This window comes from Falco naumanni, chromosome 3, assembly GCF_017639655.2.
Source record: "Falco naumanni isolate bFalNau1 chromosome 3, bFalNau1.pat, whole genome shotgun sequence".
In the NCBI taxonomy this organism is placed as follows: Eukaryota; Metazoa; Chordata; class Aves; order Falconiformes; family Falconidae; genus Falco; species Falco naumanni.
In genome coordinates, this window is record NC_054056.1 from 53,845,687 (window position 1) to 53,865,819 (window position 20,133).

Consider the following 20,133-nt stretch of genomic DNA (forward strand, 5'->3'; position numbering starts at 1 on the left):
CACACAGCCTCTTACTCACTCCCCCTCCTCAGCAGCACAGAGGGAGAAAATAAGATGGAAGAGCTCATGGGTTGGGATAAAATCATCCGGAAGGGCACTTACCAGTTACTGTCATGGGCAAAATAGGCTCCGCTTGGAGAAAATTAATTTATTGTTAATTAAAACAGAGTTATACCAAACACAAACTGAAACAACACCTCCAACCCCTGCACTTCTTTGCAGGTTTGGCTTCACTCTTCTGTTGGCACCCTCCCTGAGCGGTGCAGGGGCGTGGGCAATGGAGGCTGTGGTCAGTCCATAACAGATCCTCTCTGCTGCTCCTCCCACTTTTTCCATGCTCCAGGATCGGGTCCTTCCAGAGAATACTGTCCTCAGACTGCTCCAGTGTGGGTTCTTCCCACAGGATGCAGTCCTTCAGGATAAATCTGTGTGATCTCACCACAGGCTGCAGGGCAGCCTCTGCCCAGGAGCCTGCAGCATCCCCCCCCCCCCCCCCCCCCCCCCCCCCCCTCCCGGCTCCTTCTTCTTCCACTTTGGTGCCTGCAAGGTGATCTCTCTCACATTTTCCCTCACTCCTCTCTCGCACAGCTGGTATGCAGCATTTTGCTCTTTCTTAAATACACTTTCCCAGAGGTGCCACCAGCTCAGGGGCTTAGCCGTGTCATGCAATGGGTCCCTTGCGGCTGACTGGAATGGCTGTGCCTGGTTCGGGGCAGCCTTGGACTCTCCTCACAGAGGCCCCGGCACCCCCCCACCAGCACCCGGCACATCCCACCCCACACCTCTTTGAAACACATATTTATGAATCATTATTAAAACATAAATTCATTACACGCTTTTCACAGAATTTGCTTGCATCAACAACAGAAAATCACCACTCCAAAATCAAAGTAACATCATCACAACACCAAGAAACGTGGACACTGTAGATACAGGCTCAGCTGGCTGGCTTTTTTGGTGGTGTGGAGCTGGAGGGACAGCCTGGATGGCGTGCAAGCACTGCTTAGTGAGGGTCAGGTGGTGTTGTGTTGGTGTGTTACCCACACTGCTATAGCTGCAAATTCAAAGCGTAGCATTGTACAGGCTGTTGTGAACACAGTTAACTCCATCCCAGGCAGAGCCAGTACTCTATTCTTATATCACCAGACTGATAAACTTGTGAATTCATAGTATACTTTGCTCATTAATCTCTGATTTAAGCTAATGACCACATAAGAAATATAGTAGGAAAGGCTATGAAAAAGAGTAACAAATGTAAATGCACTGACAGGAACAGCCATTCTATCTGTACTCTTTGATGTACGTTATGAAGCCAATAACTAAGGCAAATTTTATTTTCCCTGTAGTATTCTTGCTGCCTTGTTAGCGTGTTAATGATTTCTTATGTCTGAGCATAATGGCATGCTCTTTGGGAGCTGTGAATTTAAAGTATGGGCATGCTGTAATATTTAATAGTTTCATATCAACAAATACCAAGCATTTGTCTACCAGAAGCAAAGTGCTGATAACTATAAGTTAGGCTCCAGCTGGTGTTCAGAAAGTCTTATTTACTACTTAGCCCAAGTGAAAGAGACAGTTGATAAGTGATGTTTAAGTTTTATTCAGTGTTGGTACCTTACTCTTACTTTTCCACTTAGGGATCATACACCAGACAGAATGCAACAGAGCTCCTGCAGTCAGCCAAAGAGTTTTGTGAGGCTTCAGAGAGTATTAGGATTTGTTCTTGTTGGGAACTGTTCAATATGTATGAAAAATGACTAATATTTTTGAGATATTTGTTAGAAAAGTGAAAATATGATAGATGATCTGTAAATGACCTGTAAAGCAGTATTTCTAGTATGAACCAACTGAGAATAATGTTTTATTTTGAAATGCATTTAACTGGGCTGTTAGTTTTCTGCAGCCTTCACTATCCTGTCATCGGAGAACTGCAAACCACATCTCTCTCATGGCCGGTTTGGGATTTTTCCTTCACAATGCAATTTCTGTGAGTTTTGTATTCTCTTGCAGTCTTTGGAATCTCAAGGTTAAAGGGGGTGAAAAAGGTTTAGGTAGAACTAGCTACCTGATAGAAGCATATATGTAGCCCAAGTAATTTAAGAAATCACTGAAATCAAGTAGGTGGCCAAGCAGAAAGGACCGTAATCACAAGTAGGTAAAATAGATCATGCTGAGATTAAAACTGATAGAAGTTACTAGACATTTCCAATATTTTTATTATAGAATTTCATTTGCTTGATAGCTTACTGTAAGCAGGCATGAAAAATAAAAAATATATCTCATATCTGAATAGAGAGTCAGAAATAGTGGTGGTTCTATGCAGAAAGATAGTCAAATATGTCTTTTGTATGCCATAAGAAACCCTCAGAGCTATCAGACAATCGTAAATATTTATTGCATAAACAATTTGGCAGAGCAAAGGAATATTCAGGAGGCTTTATGGCAGCAAAGCTTTCAAAGGCTGCAGGTCACCTTCATTAAGAGAGCTTCATGGGGCTGTTGTATGGATTCCATTCCTGAGAACTTTCCACTTCAGAAGGCATGGACCTTGCACTGGGTGTCCCTTTTATTCATGAACGCTTCAGCTTTCTCAACAGATACTCGCTTCTCTACGTGATTTAGGGAGACAGTATCTGTTGGCTGGCTAAAGTCTTGCGTCCTTTATTATATTGTATTAATACTTCAAATTGATCTAAGTCTCATAGTCTTTATCTAGAAGAAAAAAAAATATCTTGTTTTCTCATCTTACAAATGAAATAGAACTCCAAATACAAAATAACACTGAAGCCAGGTATAAGAACAAATACATAAAACTTAATTTCTTTGCTACTCACGTGATTGATAACAATGAGAGTATATTTTCCTCGCAGGAGCTGGACCACACGATTGGGATTCAAAGTCTTCTCTTAAAATTTTTCATATTGACAGTATTTGTAGTTCTTTGTACTTGCTGAACAACAAAAGCTACGAGCCAGGTAAGCCTGCTGCTGTCACTGTATTATTTTTTAGATACTGCTGAAATGTGATGTGAAGATGGGAAATTCAAATCCTGATTATTTTTTATGTGAGGGAAATCTCATTAATGTAATAATTTTGTTGATTTTTTTTTTTTTTACTGAGAAAACGTAAAATATTACATTTAGGTCTATAGGAAAAGGATGTTAAGATTAGGTACAGTATTCAAGTTTGTATTATCAATGACCATGCAAGACATTGGATAATACTCTAAATGATCTGATTTTGGGCAGCAGGAGACATAAAGAGTTTAAGAAATATGAATGTGGCAAGAATAATAAAATTTACTAGTACACAGGCCCCAAACTGTCTTTTTACAGAAATCTTTTCCTTTTGACATTGAACTGAAAACTCCTTTGTGAACTCATTTCGTGCATAACCACGATAGATTGGTGCATTAATAGACAAGAGGATTTAAGGGCTTAAGGGACATGAAAACTTTTGTACTAACACTGATATCTGGTGAGCATACTAGAAGGTTGGCACAAGAGTGGTAAGGTGGTTAAAGATGGTTAGCTAGAAGTGGAATTATTAATTCTGAGGGAAAATATTTATGGGAAAAAAATGTTTTGTTGATGTCAAAGTGATTTATAAAGCATTATCATTTGAAACCTCACTGCTACAGGAAATTAATATCTCGATGATTTCAGCTTTAAGTACCTTTCTAATAGTAACCCTCCCACCTTTAAATAGCAACAAGCAAAAAATCAAAATTACACTGTTTATTTAGGGATATAATAGGCAACAAAATACATGAATTTGAAAGTTATGGCTAGAAGCCTTGTATTCTAATATTATTTCCATTCATTTGAGAAATTTAAAAAATCTTGGCCTAACACTGATGGCAGCCAAAAGCGATACAAGACATGTAAGAGGGGCCTAGCTTGTTTCAGAATTGCTGAGGTTGTAGAGCTGAAATGAAGATATTTTAAACTCAGCAACTTTTAGTTCTGTAGGTGCACACAAATAAGCATTTTTACTTCTGAGGCTTTAGCAGCTTGGGCAAAACCTCGCATTTTGTATTTTAAGTACACTGACTTGTAATTCAAGTTGGCTGTAACTATAACCATCCAGAACCGCGGGTCAGGGGTTCTTGCAATTGAACTTACGCTGATGAGTAAATGTCATTTGCCTAAACATTATAATTTGGTATTTATCACACTTGTTTCTAACAGCCTGTAGTCACTAATTGCAATGATTCTTTGTCGGAAGTGTAGCACCTCATGAGATTTTTAATTGCAGGCAGAAACTTTCTCTGCTGCTATCACAAAGCTGTGTAAAAAAAATAGCTGGGATGTGACTCTGACAAAGCAGAAAGTAAGAGAAATACTCATTTCAAAACCCATTAATGAAAAATAAACAGTAGAAAAATATCGATCAGCCTGATCAGTGTTAAGGTGAGGAGGTGTCACAGTACTCTCAAAACCATCAAGCTGCAACAAAGTCTTTCACCATCTCATACCAGCATACTCTTCATACAGTCCCTCTGCTGCCTTCTCCTCTCACCTCATTTAGGGCCCTCGTTCTCTCTTCTCTTGCTTCTTCCTCAGCTGCTCTCTCTTCCTTGGCTTTCAACCCCTTAACAGAACCAGCCACAGCGGCACCTTATCTACATCAGCCAACCCACTGCCCCTGAAGCCAACCCACAGTTGTATATTATCAATGCTAATTAACCCAGCTTCATTCCTCTACAAAAAGGGATTTATCAGTTCAGATTAAAAAGACATTAAGTGTGTGTGACTTGGCCAGACTAGGATGATTTTAAATTCCTTCCGTAAATCTGTTGGTTCACCTCTCTCTTGAAACTAAGATTGTCAATCTGGATGTCCTTTTTTCCAATATGATCTTAAAATCTAACTTCTCTTGTAGTAATCATCCCTTCTAGCCCAGGCCTGTCCTTTTTCTTTTGAAAGTCATGGATCTGCTTTTCTTGTGACTGGCTCTCCATGTGCATGCATTTCATGCATACACTCTTTGATTTGTCAAGACATTACCTAATTACATCTCCTCTGTGCTGTCTTGATCCACGTCACACAATTTACACAACTTTGCTTAAGGGGTCATGGCAGCAAAATGTACCAAATCTAGGTTTTTTTGCCAGATTGGTGGCAGAAGAGAAAACCTGAGGATACAGCTCATCAGCACACTGTTTGGGCTGTCACACACACGATCTACATCCTTGTCAGTTACCTTACTTCTTAAGACATTTGTGGGCAGTGCAAGAGGGAAGTCATCAGTCCTTCAGCAAACAAGCTGGTGGGAGCACAGATGAGGCAGCCATTTCTGTAAACAATCCATGGGTTTAACATAGTTCACCCTAGTTCTATTTGAATTATTGACTGCTACTGTAGTGGTGACTACTTCTAGGAGTGGGAAACATGTGTTTCCCTTCGAGGCTGTAAATGCCTTTTCAATTAGTATTTTTAGGTACTGTGTTCCTTTCTGGAGTGTCCTCTAACCAAGACAGGTTCTTTCCCAATTGAGAGATGTCCTGTTTGCTCCCATGGTAACATGTTCAGCCCAGATCTGAGCCTCTGTTTGTGTTCCAGCTCATTCTCTATTCTTGCAGTTTGATTTTACACTGGAGCAGAGCAACAAAGAAAATAAATATTTAATATAAATCTCATCCATACCACTGTTTCAAAGGAGAAGCTGACAACCCACCTGAGGAAAAAGCCAGTCATAGGTCTAGTTTGAGTGAGATGGCAGTGGCTTGCAAATTTTGCTGGGGTAAAGCCTGGAGTTCAAGCGTTAATCCTACATTTAGTTCAGAAATATTTTCAAGAACAGTTTAAAACCTATTAGTAGTGATACTGACATTAGTTTTGCCTTGATCATAAGGGAAATAATCTGATAGTTTTGGATTATGAAGGTAAATAACTTGAATAAAGTAAACTGCTTATCTTTTCACTTCCCCTGCAACCAAAAGAGACCAAATAAGCAATTAAATGAAGCAAAATGGGCCCTCGTTCTTGATGATTCTTCTAGTTGCTGAACCTGAAAGGACCTAGTTCTGTGGAAAGCTACCACAAGGGGAATCAATTTTTAGATTCAGAACAAATACGCAGAAAAACTAGGGAAAAAATTGTGACATTTCTATACCAGTGTTAACCATCCTGATTTCTTTCAGAACTCTTCTGGAGTTAGAGGAAAAAGCAGTAAGATGTCAGAGAACTTTTTTTGCTGGGGCTTTTTCTCAGACTTTTCTAGATACTGCTATTCCTTGAATAAAGTTGTAGAGATCAGTTTTCAGACAGTGACTGCAACTCCCCAGAAGTGCTGGGGGATTGACTAGGCTGGTTTAAATGAATATGGACCCCCCCTTACATCTCATAAATTAGCATATTCTTTTTCAAGTTGCATACTTGTCCTCTTGCGATGGGAATGGTGGGAGAAGAGAGATCCCTTCCCCTTTCTTTTTATAGCTCTGTAAGATACCAGTAGGGAAATACATTTGAAAAGGTATGTGATGGTACCAGGTATTCATTTATGCTGGCCGCCTGTATCCTACCTATATTATGGAGAGCAGAGGAATAAATTGTATGCTGTCTGCTAGTAGGAAGATACCTTCACTTGGGTTTTTTGCCTCTGCAGCACTGATGAAATCAATAGTGTTTTCAGTGGGATCCTTCAATAGTGCTTTAGCCAGTTGCCAGGTAGGACTAAAACGCTGGAAACCAAACTCTTAAGCTAAGCTGGTTTTGTCATAGGTTTAATTTGGAGCTTTGGACACTACCACATCTGGATATTTGCAGAAGAAATGCCATCTTCTTTGACAAATACTTTGAAGAGATGGGAGCAGAATAAGAATAAACAGTAAATTGTTCATTTGTGAGGTGATGATAAAGACAGGGTGGAAATCACTTTCATGTCAGTTTATGGTCTGCATCATGTCAGGCTTCCTTCATGCTTTTACAAGCATTCAGTGCTGGGAGGGAGTTTACCACTGCCTATTTGCACCCAGTAGTTGGATGTGAGAGCCATTTTACCATGGCAATCTTTAGAAACATCTATGTCTTTCCATTGACTTTACTAGGACTTTGCTAGAAACTCCCAAAGTTGTAAAGGGTTTTTTTGGCAAAATATCTGTTGAGTATTAATTTGGAAGTTCCATTTAAATAAATTCTTTAATACCGTATCTTTAACTAGTAGATTAGTGCTACAATGCTGGGAAGAAACAATGTATCATGTATATTAGGCAATGTGACCTGAAAAAATGGAAGCTTGAGTATGTAACCATTTGATTTTTTTTTTCTGCCAGCTCATTGATCCTATAGTGAGCTCTTCAAAACAAAAACCCAAAAAAACAACCCCCCCAAAAAAGAAACAAACAAAAAAGACATAAGTGATTTTTGGTCAGAACAAATAATATGCTGATTCCTTGGTAAGATATGTGACAATGCCCCAGGTCTCATTGTTATTTTACATATAACATGTGAATGTCCATAGGTAGAGAAACAACAGGTGAAGCATTCCAAGCAGAAATTTCACAATTGTTTTGTGTGGGGTAACTTGTCTATTCCCAAAGATTTCTTTTGTGTTGTAACAATAGTGAAAGGAAACATTTATTTCAAATTTAGTACAATTCCATGTGCAAAAAGGTACTCTGCCAAGCCCTAAATGTCTTCTTTTTACACAGATCTTTGCTCTTTTCTCTCAAGTGTGCATTTCCTGTAATGCTGATACAGCTATTTCTCCTGCTAATGAAACTAATTTCTAAAAGAGTAATGCTCTGTCAGGGAAGGAGCAAATATTTAGAATTATATTTGACTGAACCAAAGTTAAAGGAGATTCTAATGTTTTCTGTAGGATTTGAAATTACTAAAAGTATTATTTTAAGACAAGATATGTAATAATTGCAATTTTGAAACACTTAAATTATGAAGTTAATTTCACAAAGGGAAAACAAGTAATTTATTTACCTATTCTATTTCTTTTATCTGTCCAGAATTCATATTAAAGATAACAATGATAATCAGAACTCTTTAGTAAGGGGAAAGTATCTATCTGGATTTGCACTTTTATATTTATTCATGAGAATAGTTCAATGAAGTAGTTTGTGGCAAACTCATTCTGATGGAATGATTAAGAGTGGAGTAGCTTTTCCATTATAAGGTATTTTGATTCCCTTGAGCAGAAACAGAAGAAGGGGATATCTTCTTTTGCTAAATATATTGTTCCATAAGTAACTGTAATATAACAGACCCAGCTCTCAGTTCTACAGGTCCGATGGCTCAAGGGACCTCTTTCTTATGTCAGCTTGCTGCTCCATCTGACCAAATGAGAGAAGAGAGAGCTCCAGTGGTTATTCGTCTAGACCTATTTCTTGGGAGATTTTACACAGAAGAATAGAATGGTTGAAGCTGGAAGAGACCTCTGGAGGTCATCTGATCTAATCCATTTGATCAAGCAGGGCCACCTGGAGCTGGGTTCCCAGGACCATGTCCAGATGTCTTTTGAATATTTCCAAGGATGGAGACTCTACAGCTACGCTGGACAACCTGTGCCGATGCTCAGTCACTCTCACAGTGAAAAAGTGTTGCCTAAAGTTTAGAGGGAAACTCCTGTGTTTCAATTTATGCCCATTGCTTCTTGTCGTGTCACTGGGCTCCACTGAAAAGAGCCTGGCTCCATCCTCTTTGCACCTTTCTTTTGGGTATCTATATACACTAAGACCTCTCCTAAGCCTTCTTTTCTCTAGGCTAAGCAGTTGCAGTTCTCTCAGCCTTCCCTCAAGTGTGAGATGCTCCAGTTCCTTAATAATCTTTGGGGCTCTGGACTCTCTCCAGTGTGTCTATGACTCTCTCGTAGTGGGGAACCCAGAACGGGACACAGCATTCCAGGTGTGGCCTCAGCGGCGCTGAACAGAGGGGGAGGATCACCTCTCTCCACCTGCTGGCAGCACTGCTTCTTAATACAGCCCAGGATACCATTAGACTTTTTTGCTGCAAAAGCACATTGCTGGCTCATGTTCAACTTGGTGTCCACCAGGACCCTTAGGCTGCTTTCTGCAAAGCTACTTTCCGGTGAGTGAACCCCAGCATATAGTGGGGCATGGGCTTGACCCTGCCCAGGTGCAGGACTTTGCACTTCACCTTGTTGAAGGTAAGGTTCCTGTCAGCCCATTTCCCCAGCCTGTTGAAGCCCCTCTGGATGGCAGTACGATGCTCTGGTGTATCAGTCACTTCTACCAGTTTTGTAAAATAAGCAAATTTGCTAAGAGTACACTTCCCAGTCATCCAGGTCATTAATGAAGGTGTTCAAAAGGGGTGGACCCAGTACTGACGTCTTGGGTATGCTGTTAGTTACTGACCTCCAACCAGACTTCATGCCACCAGTTACCACCCTCTGGTCCTGGCCATTCAGCCAGTTTTCAGTCCACCTCACTGTCTGCTCATCCAGCCCATACATCAACAGCTTGCCTGTGGGGACCTTATGGGACACAGTGTCAAAGGCCTTTCTGAAGTCCAAGTGGACAATATGCACTGCTCTCAGCCCATCTACCAAGCCACTCGTTTCATCGTAGAAGTTAATCAAATCAGTCAAATATGGCTTCCCCTTGGTGAAGTCATGCTGACTAGTCCCGATGACCTTTTTGTCCTTCATCTGTCTGGAAATGGTTTCCAGGATTAGCTGCTCCATCACCTTTCCAGGGACTTGGGCGTGGCTGGCTGGTCTGTAGTTTCCTGGATGCTCCTTCTTGCCCTTCTGAAAGATGGGAGTGCCATTGGCTTTCCTCCAGTCTTTGGGCACTTCTCCCAGTTACCATGATCATACAGATTGTTGAGAATGACCTTGCAATGACATCTGCCAACTCCCTCAGCATGCATGGGTGCATTCTGTCAGGGCCTGTGGACTTATGTATGTCCAGTTTGCTTAAGTATTCCTTGATGTGACCCTCTTCCAATATGATAACATTTAAGCTTGTGCCAAAAGAAATGAAGTTAACACCTACTGTTTATTAACCATCTATCATCCTTATCAGGAAACCTTAAAAAGAGCTATAGATATTATATTTTTTTCTTAGCCTCCTCTGGACCACTTCCTGAGGTCTGTGGATGTAGCTTGGAAAGCAACTTTGCAAAGAACTACTAAGCCTCTGTTCTCACTGTCCTTCTCTTGGCAGCCTCTCTACCCAGCCAGGAACACAGTGCTGTTACTAACCCCATATTTGTCATAGTTACAGTATGTACATTTTTACTTCTTTGCTTCAAGGCACAGGTAGTCATCCTCAAAAAATGCACTCTTGTAAACATACTAGAGAGATTTGATGGTCCGTGTTGGATAGGAAATGTAGTGTATGCATGTCTTAAAATGAGGCGATACGCAGAGTTTCACTGTGGTGGGAATAGAGAAGAAAAAGGAAGCTGATAGCTGTACTTGTAGGACCATTTTTTTTAAAAAAAGTTCAACAATGGAAATGCTTGCAGTTAAAAAATAATCTGGAGTTTCTCTGAGAATTTAAGTCCTAGGCAATCCACATCTTTAATGTAAGTACAAGCTTCAAGATTCAAAGCAACAAAAAATAGTTCTGTGGAAGGGAATATAGATTTTACCCTGAAACTTGACTCCAGTAGTTACATATAAAATCTCTTGCTGATTCAGAAGTTTCTTATCTGAAACAGAAATTCAGGGAGCACCACAGCAACAACTAGAGACTTTATCTCTTGAGTTTAGAGATGTTTGTTGTAAGGAAGAGCGCTATCGGCAGGAATGCTGCAGTTTGGGATTAATCTAGCATAAAGCAGAACTAAAGGCAGTGAGGCAAGAATTTTAACATATCCCCCTGGACCTGTGGGAAGTCACTCAGGAGAACTGAATGACACTTGTATGGAAATGCTATTACCAGCTAAACAATAGCTCTGTGTTCACAGTGACCTTACAAAGCCTGTGTGCTGGAAGCACCTGAACCAAAAATAATTACTTGTTAATAACTTGTGACTAACCTTTCTAGGTGCTGCAGCTTTTTCTTCAGTCAGGCCCCACTCCCCACCCCACCCCACCCCCCCCAAATGTGCTGGAAACACATTTGAAAAATACTATACAGAAACTTTGAAAATGACCTTATTTGTATACACTATGGTAGATAATAAATAGGCTCTGAAGTTTTTAGTTTATATATTATGGTGGGAAAAGGGGAGACATTTTCACTTAAATCAATTCAGTCACATTTAACTTTACAATACTTAATTAAAATCCTGTTGTTTTAAGATGATAGGCCAAAACCTATAGGGTTTTATAGTGCAAATTTCTGTTATGCAATCTGACAGGTGCCGAGAGCTAAAAATATCTCAGTAGGACATTTATTTGGAAGCTGGGCCACTTGGGCGCTATTTCTGCTGCCGCTGAACTTGTAGCTTTTACAAAATGGATTAGCTTTCACAGAAAGAGATTGAGCTCATCCTCCCTTAGTCAGTGGTCAAGACGCTCTCTTGGGCACTGAAAAGTGTGAGCTTTGAATCCTTCATCCTTCAGGCTGAGCAGTAAATAGGATCTTGGTCTCCCATAAACTGATGTAGACCTATCATTTCTGAGCCATTATTTGTTACTTAATTTGGCAAAACAATGCTAAAAGGTACTTTTTTTTTTTTTTAATTCCCTCTAGCCTGGACCTTGTGATGTATCTGGGGTAAAATAGTAAGCTATTTCCAGTTGACTGTACTTTTGATGAATTCACTGTGCTGCCCCATACTATTTTATTTTTTTGGGGAAAGGTGGAGCGGTTTAGTATTTTTGCCAATCTCTGGTATCAGGATCTTTCTGCACTAATGGTAAGCAAAAAATTATATACCACTTTTTTTTTTTTTTAAGTGACTGTCAGAGGTCTAGATCTATGAGTGGTACAGTTAGGGTGTCATGGGCTAAACAAGTTCTGTGGTTCCTTACCAAACACGTGTATCTCCTGTGGATCCATATTTCAGGAAAAGGCCATTGACATTTTTCTACTCCATTAAAATAAGACGAGGAGTTAAAGACATTTCGTATTGTAGTATTTTAGTCTTTGTACATCTGATGTAATAAACCAGCATAGAAACTCTATTTATGGAAAGTTACTACACTTCACTGTCATAGTTGTGAGTGCAGGGAGTCCTGTAGGCTAGGAAGAGCTCAGCCTCTGACCACCTGCGTCACTGTCTGCTGCCCATCATGGGCTGTATGTCAGTCTCTCCATTGTTCTTCACAAACAATTTGTTAATCTTCAGAGATCTGGTTAAATGTTCTGAAAAGTTGTTTTGAGACTGGTTTAAAAAAGCACAACAGCATCCAATTTAGCTGAATGTTCATCTGTTTAAAAAAAATAAATAATCCACAAACACATTTGTAAGGAAAGGTTATCTGTTCTCCATATTCATGGAAATTAGATGCAGGGCTCCTGTCATAATGATGAAAATTCAGCTTCAGTATTTTTCTTAGCTGACCTCTGAAAATGCATCTCTCTCTGTTACTGATTCTTCCTCCTCCCACAAATAGATCCAATTAGAAAAGCTATCACATTGATATAGTATGGGCAGACATAGATTTGCAATGACAACAAAAGTGTAAAAGATGCTACTATTTTCAGCGTTCTTAAGAGGCAAAAATTGAAATCAGTGGATGCTATTTGTAAGACTAAAAATGTACCCCTCTGACAATAATTGTTATCATTGGGGTTCTACAAGAAGATAGGAGGATTATCTGCTACTTTAGTTATTGCAGGTATGCTGCGGAGTACATCACTGAAAAACAGAAAACCCCATTATCATTAGTTCACAGCTCTCACCAATCACCTCTTATCTGGCTTTTGCTTAATGCTTTCCTTATTTATTTGACTGTGTGCTGTGTATGCAGCAATCAAATGACTGCAACAGATATTTAAAAGAAAATGCAGAGCTACAGTAGAAGTTTGACCTTGCTCTGCCCCATGATGGAAAATTCTAGCTACGTATGCAGAATATTCCTGTAATTGGTGAATACAGGATATGATTTACCAGGCTTGACCAAAATTACCTATAGTTCATATTAGTTTCCCTGCTAGATAGAATGCAGTGTTACATTTGGTGCTGATTACATGGCCATGGGATAGGATACTAGGTAGAGGATGGTGTGTGGTGGTTTTGGTTGAAGTAGATGTTTTGTGACTAACAGTTTCATGTAATACCTATTTCATGACCTCCTGTGATGCTGGAGGAATGTAAAAGGATACCTTTGTTTCAGAAATTTAGTCAGTAAAAAGTCATACTGTCTTCAGTAAGTAATTTTTAATGTTACATATATTATTATTTTATGGAATGTATTTAATGTATAGAGTTGAGTCATTAGAAATAATAAAAAAAATGTTAGGCTTGGTTGAGGGAGGGAGAAAGAATAGTAGAGGGCTCTGAAAGATCTTTATCTGGCATTATTTTTGGAATCAACACTGAAATGATTTGTACAGAGATTTCTGACTCATTATGTATAAGCTACTGTAGAGATTATGAAACTTTTTTTACAAGCTGAACTGCTTAATAAAATAGTTACATCTTCACTGCAAAAGTATATGTTTCCTTTGAGAGAGGCAATTGAACTTACTTCTCCAAGTATAAAATCCTATTGAAGAAAACATGGAGGTGAATTTTCGTCTTTCGTTTGTTAAGACAGGCATATGTCTCCTGCTTATTTTACCTTTACTAGTTGCACTGAAATAAAGATGTGCTCTTGGCCCAACAAATGGGATTAAATAGGATGATTTGTATTATCCAAATGTAAATTCATACCTTGGAACATGTGTTGGATGAATTTGAAACCTTCCAGAAGTTAAGTAGTTATACAAGCGCGTGAGGTTTTCTAAATGAAAAAACAAACAAACAAACAAAAAACCACCAAAAAAACCACTCCAAAACTTGTGATACTCTTGATGCTAAAAAATTAGTGAAAATTCTGTTGAATTTCCATAAAAGTAACTTAATGAAAAATCTATTACAAATTAAAGTCCATCAACATTCAACTGTTGACAAATTTTGAGCTATATTCCAACAATTAATGGTCTCACATTGCTTACAAAGAAGGTGCTTCATCAAGCATTCTCTTTAGGAGCTAGGTCTAAGATCAAAGAGGTTACTTTTCAGGGTTTCACCTTTGTAGAGAAAAAATACTTACAAATATCCTGTGCTGGTTTTGGCTGTAATAGAGTTAATTTTCTTCGTAGTAGGTAGTATGGGGCTATGCTTTGGATTTGTGACTAAAACAGTGTTAATAACACAGGGATGGTTTTGTTATTGCCAAGCAGTGCTTACACAGAGCCAAGGCCTTGTCTGCTCCTCACCCCCCACCCCACCAGTGAGCAGGCTGGGGGTGCGCAAGAAGTTGGGAGGGAACACAGCTGGGACAGCGAACCAAAGGGATATTCCGTACCATGTGGTGCTGTGCTCAGCAATAAAACTATGTTGGAAGGTTGGCCAGGAGACTGCTGCTTGGGCACTGGCTGGGAACCTGTCGGTTGGTGGTGAGCAATTGTTTTCATGTGCATCAGTTGTCTTTCTTGGGTTTTATTTCTCTCTCCTAGTTATTTTCCTTTGTGTTACAGTATCATTATTATTGTTTTTATTATTATATTTTATTTCAATTATTAAACTGTTTATCTCAGCCCATAAGTTTTCTCACTTTTACCCTTCTGACTCTTTTTTCCCATCCTGCTGGAGGAAGAGTGAGCGAGCAGCTGTGTAGTGCTTAGTTGCCAGCTGGAGTTAAACCATAACACATCCTTAAACAGAACCTGTTTAAGAATCAAAATCAAGTAAAGCTGATAAAGATGTAATTCCCATGCTAATACTTTTCACACCTTGTCTTGATTATCTATGCATGTCTTTGTGAAAAGCTTGGATTTGTAGCATACACTCTTATGAAGGTTCATAGGAAGGCTACCCAGGGATGAAAAGAGGACTGAACGAAGTAAATTCATTTTATTATTTCCCTGTATGGAGCAAATTTTGGCATAGCACTTCGATTTGGAATAGCTTAATAATGGGGAAAAAGCTGAGAATATGGTATTTTCTGTGTGAATAGGGTTTGAATATAAGGGACAGCTGATATCTTGGTAGAGTTCAGAATGGCCTGAGATGTAAAAATTAATGCTTTCCTTGACATGGTGTATTATTGAGATGTTCTTTCTTCAAAATAGTTTCATATTGCTACTGTCTTTGAAACTCCCTTTTCTGTATTCGACTTTGTTTCCCTTGGTTCATCTTTGACTTTATGACCTTAATGGCAAATTCCCTGCTTGTTAATTTGAAATATTATTTTCTGGAAAAAAGGGATTTATTTCTGGAAGAGGGGTGATAAGGGGGAACAAGGCAGAGATTCAAGACTTTTATGTTTAAATATTAATACGCTTTTGACTTTATACCTGTACTTGTTTATGTCTGTCTCGGTTTCTGAATTAACATATCCAATATTTAATCTAAATAAATTAATACAATTTGTTACTGAAGTAAAAATAGCTCATGTCAGTCTGTCCTAGGCTGAGCTATTATTTTATTTGCACTGCCTTTCCTTTAACCCTTTAACTTCTGAGCCACAATAAGGCCGGTTCATTTAGCCTATTTAATCTAATCCCATTTGTGGATTTTACTATTTTTTTGGTCTTAGTTTTCTGGGAATTTTTTTTTTTAGACATTCAGCCCAGTTCAGGGATTAAAGATTTTTTTATTATTATTATACCATTCACATTATTGCTAAAATTATGTACATTTTGCTACTCTGTGGATAGTGCTAATGAGGAAAAACTGGAAGCAGAAGATGACATTACTCCTGTGCTTCTCATCTATGCAGCTAAGACCTCCATTGCCCCACATCCTCAGTAGACTATCCAGACATGCTAAATCTGGTCTTGAGGTTTTCCTGCATTATTCATAGCATCAAGTGATTGGTTGTTCAGATCGTAATTTACTGTAATCAGTTTTCAAAGTCTTACAGATCAAAGAGATTTTTAATTATGAAATACAAGCTTATACATAGACTCATCTCTCAGAGGAATGCTAAACCTCACTAACTTATTTAATTTCCCTTAGAAGCTATTAAACCTATAAACAGGATTAAGCAGTAGCTCTTCAATTACCAATTTATATTACGAACAATTTTTTATTGCTGGCTCCTGAGTAGTGATCCTTTTCCTCTAGCCATGCTTTTCCATAAAGGCAAGAGGCTCTTTCTCTTTCCTTTCTTTGTTAGGTTTGTGAAAGGCCAGAGCAGACATTTACTTGTGCTACCATTGCCCTCACCACTGCTGATCCAAAGCTGCACAATAATCCTCATATTTCCTTTGCAGCTTTAACTGCACAGCGTATTTCTTGCAACCATTTAAGTGTGACTGTCAGACTCTTGAACTCAAGACAGATGCCATTTTTTTCCCCCTTGTGAAAGGAGGTGGCTGGAATAAGCATGTAATGCTTAGCTTGAGGGTGAGTTTGCTTTCTTTGCTGTTAGCACTGGTCTGGATTTCTGAAATTAAGTAGTTTCCAGTATCTGAGAGGGAGCCATTTTTGCTTAGCATTCATGATTTATGACAGTGAAGCTAGTGGAAATACCAGCATTCACAATCTATATATCAGCCTCTGACAGCTTGTTCTTCCTTGCCGACTTATGCTTATTCCCATTGATGCTTTCTCATTTCTTCCTCTGTCACTTGCTTTTTCCTTCACAGACTACACCTGACATCCACTGCTCTTTCAATTCCTCTCCAGCTTTTCTCAGGTGACGCCAGTTTCACCTCTGACAGCTGCATGCAAGACTCTGCTCAGTGTTTCTAAAGGGTAATGCACACAAGAAAGGCATATGTGAAGCTTTTAGGAAGGGATGTTCCTATTTGACCCCTGAACTCTTCTGTCAGAGGAGACTTTCCAATGTTTGCTTTCAAAAGGGAAAATATCTAAAATATGGCATAGTTGTCATACATGTTATAATTTTATTTTTTTTTTTTTTTTTTTTGTGTGGAATCCACTGGTGTTCTTAATTGAAGGCATGCATTTGACAGAGCTGAGTATCGCAAGTCACCCACTATGAAGTAACATCACCAAAAACTGCATTCAATTTTCCTGCAATTGGAGAAGTCTAGCTGTGGTAGTTTAAGACAAACAACTCAGCGAAGAGCTACCATCTCTCTGGCAGCTGAAGTAATATGTACCCAGTTTTCAGCTGCTCCAATTTAAAGTCTGCAGTGGTTGTATGGTCGTGGTGACCTCGTGTCAGGTGACAATGCGCTCTAGATGCTGGAGGTGACTGAGACACCGATGTGATCCCTTCTGCAACTTAGGGACGTGGTTTAGTCATGGATTTTGCAGTGCTAGGTTTATGGTTGGACTTGGTGACCTTGAAGGTGTTTTCCAACCTAAATGATTCTATGACTCTGCAAGGGACTTGTGGTAATTTCAGGAGGAGCCATAATTTTTAAACAGCTGCAGCTGAAGCCTCCAGAACCTACAGTGCATAGTTTATAATTGAGACCTATCAAAGCAGGAGCCAGAGGTCAGTGCAGTATCCATCCAAGCCACTACTGTCATTCTTATCTCATGCTTTTAGGATTATTATAAATTAACATATGTGACATGCTGAATAAAATGTGAACATACTCAACTCAGATTTGACCTTCCCCTTATATATTACTGGATGCATGGCTGCTTTAGTGTCCTTTAGATAAGTTTCTGAAGCCGGTATCATAGTCTATTAACTGAGTTGTCTTTTCAGTCCATAGGTACATATTAAAAAATATATATAAGTACACACACATACATAGGTATACATAGATAAAGGCAGATGCAAATACTTGTTTGGAATATAAATGACATTGTAACTTGATTGCAGAAGTAGAGTAACAGGCAGAATACTTGTAATTCCTTTTACCCAGTGAAGATTACATAAAATTGCATTTCAGGGACTGATGGTGGAGTCATTAGCAGCAAAGCAAAGTGCAGTGGGAGGTCATAGAGATTGAGTCCCCTCCCAGAAATCCTTCAGTCTTGCAGGAATTCTAAATGAGTTAGGCACTAATGCTGCAAAATCTCCCAGCTGGCCACCTGTCTGGGAAAGGGTAAGAACCAGTACTTGTCAGATTGGCTTGCAAATGGAATTGAGAGCCCAGTGTTATGCTCTTAAAAGAAAGGGAAAACAAATGTTGAATCAGGGACAAGGCAGAATAAAATTTACTTACCTAGAACTCCACTTCCTTCAAAATACATTTTATTTATGGGAAAAGGAAGATAGCAGTCGGAATTGATTAAAACAATAACAACAAACACTCACCAAACACACACACGCATCTTTAAAGCAAAGGAATCAAAAGGAAAGAAACCCTCATGGAAGCCAGTGGAGTTATGTGGTATCAAATGCTGTAGCACCTACTTTGGCTTGGTTTTCAGTGAAATCCCTCATGGTTTGGCTACATCAGAATCACAACACCAGAACAAATCCTTTGAAGTGCCTCTACTGAGGTCACTCAAAGAGCAGTGAGGTTAGATGTAAAAATGTGTGCTAGAGGAAAATAAGCTCAAGAATCCCACAACAGGGTTTTTGGAAATACCTATGAGATTTAGGGGGACAAATCTCATGGCTCTTGAATCTCTCCTTTTCAGCCCTCTTGGCAGCCTCAATAAATGTAGCTGAGATGTTTCCCTTGACAGAGTTCCTAAGGCAAAGCAGAATAAAAATGCTCCTGAAAGCATACTACCTCTCTGCACCTACTCCACTAGTTTACTGGCAACCAAAAAAATTATCAAAAATTAAAGATAATGAAGCAGTATTCCATAAGGCATTGGAACAGAGAGGGAGGAATAGAGTTCAGCTATGTGTACAGCTGAACTCAAGTAATGGCTTGCTGCCTTCAGAGAGAGTCATCTTGCTCCTGTTTCTTCTCTCCCAGTTGTGGGGTCACACCCTTACATGAGATCTGACCTCAGTGATCCCTTTTGGGACCTGATCTAACTCATTAAGACAGTAACAAACTGTTTGTTTGGTTTTTTAAGTAGTTTTTAGACATTCTAGTAAGTCAAATTTGCTCAGAGGTAGGTTTAGGGGTTGAACCAGATGACTTCCAGGGGTCCCTTCCAAGCATTTTGTGATTCTGGGAGGGAGAAGAGAATTTGATGCAGGAGGAGTGTTTCGGTGTAACAATGAGACACAAAAACTGTGGGGAGGGGGTAGGAAAGGACTTTTTCTGCAGCCATGAATTGCTATTTGGGCTTCTCCTATTTCTTGAAGAAGTACTTAATGAAAATGTGTATCCTCACACGTCCTTGTTATTCCATTCCCTTGTTTCTTTTTGTATAACTGTCAGCTGAGACTGGAGGCTCTTCACAGCACAGATCTTATCATTCCGTCTGTCTGTAAACTGCCTACCATAGTGCTGGGGCTACAGAACTATTTACAAACGTTAATAATATACCTGCCACATACTCCAGTAAGTGCTCACTTTTTCTCCTGGTATGGTTTCCTGAGTTTTTTTTGTGTTTGGTTGTTTTATGTTTTTTTGTAGAGTGTTATTCAAACTTGCCTTTTTTGGCTAGCAGAGGCACTTTGAAATAGTTGAGGTTTTGATACAATATTATTTTAATCCTTATTTATTTTATAACTATTAAATATTTCCTCATACCTTCTGCCTCTTAGCATACAAGGAGAACGAGCCTTTTCCAGTTTGCAGTGGTTGGCAGAAAGAAGACCTCTAGACACTGACCATGTTCTCTTGGGTATTTGAATACAGTAACATTCAATTTCAAAGGGGATTTGTTCACTTCCTTTCCCTCACTCACCTTCAAAATTGTACTGTCAGTATTTTACCATAAATGTCTTCAGATAGGCATGGTGACCTACCTCACTTTCATCTAGACACTTGAACCAAGTGACCCTTTGTTTACCCTTTGCTAGATCTGATAATTTTAAGGTACTCAAGGAAAAGGCATACTGCATAATACGTGGCACACTTTTATGACCCACTATGCCTGGCATGCCCTAGAAATGTTGCTGAATTTGTGAGACTGTGCCATCTTTATTGCAATGAGCAGTGAGGTTCCTTGTTTTCTGCCTTCCCTCATGTTGTAAATGGAGTTGAGATTACATTTTCCTGTCCCATATTAAGACATTTTAGGTACAGAATTAATAATCAACCTTAAGAGC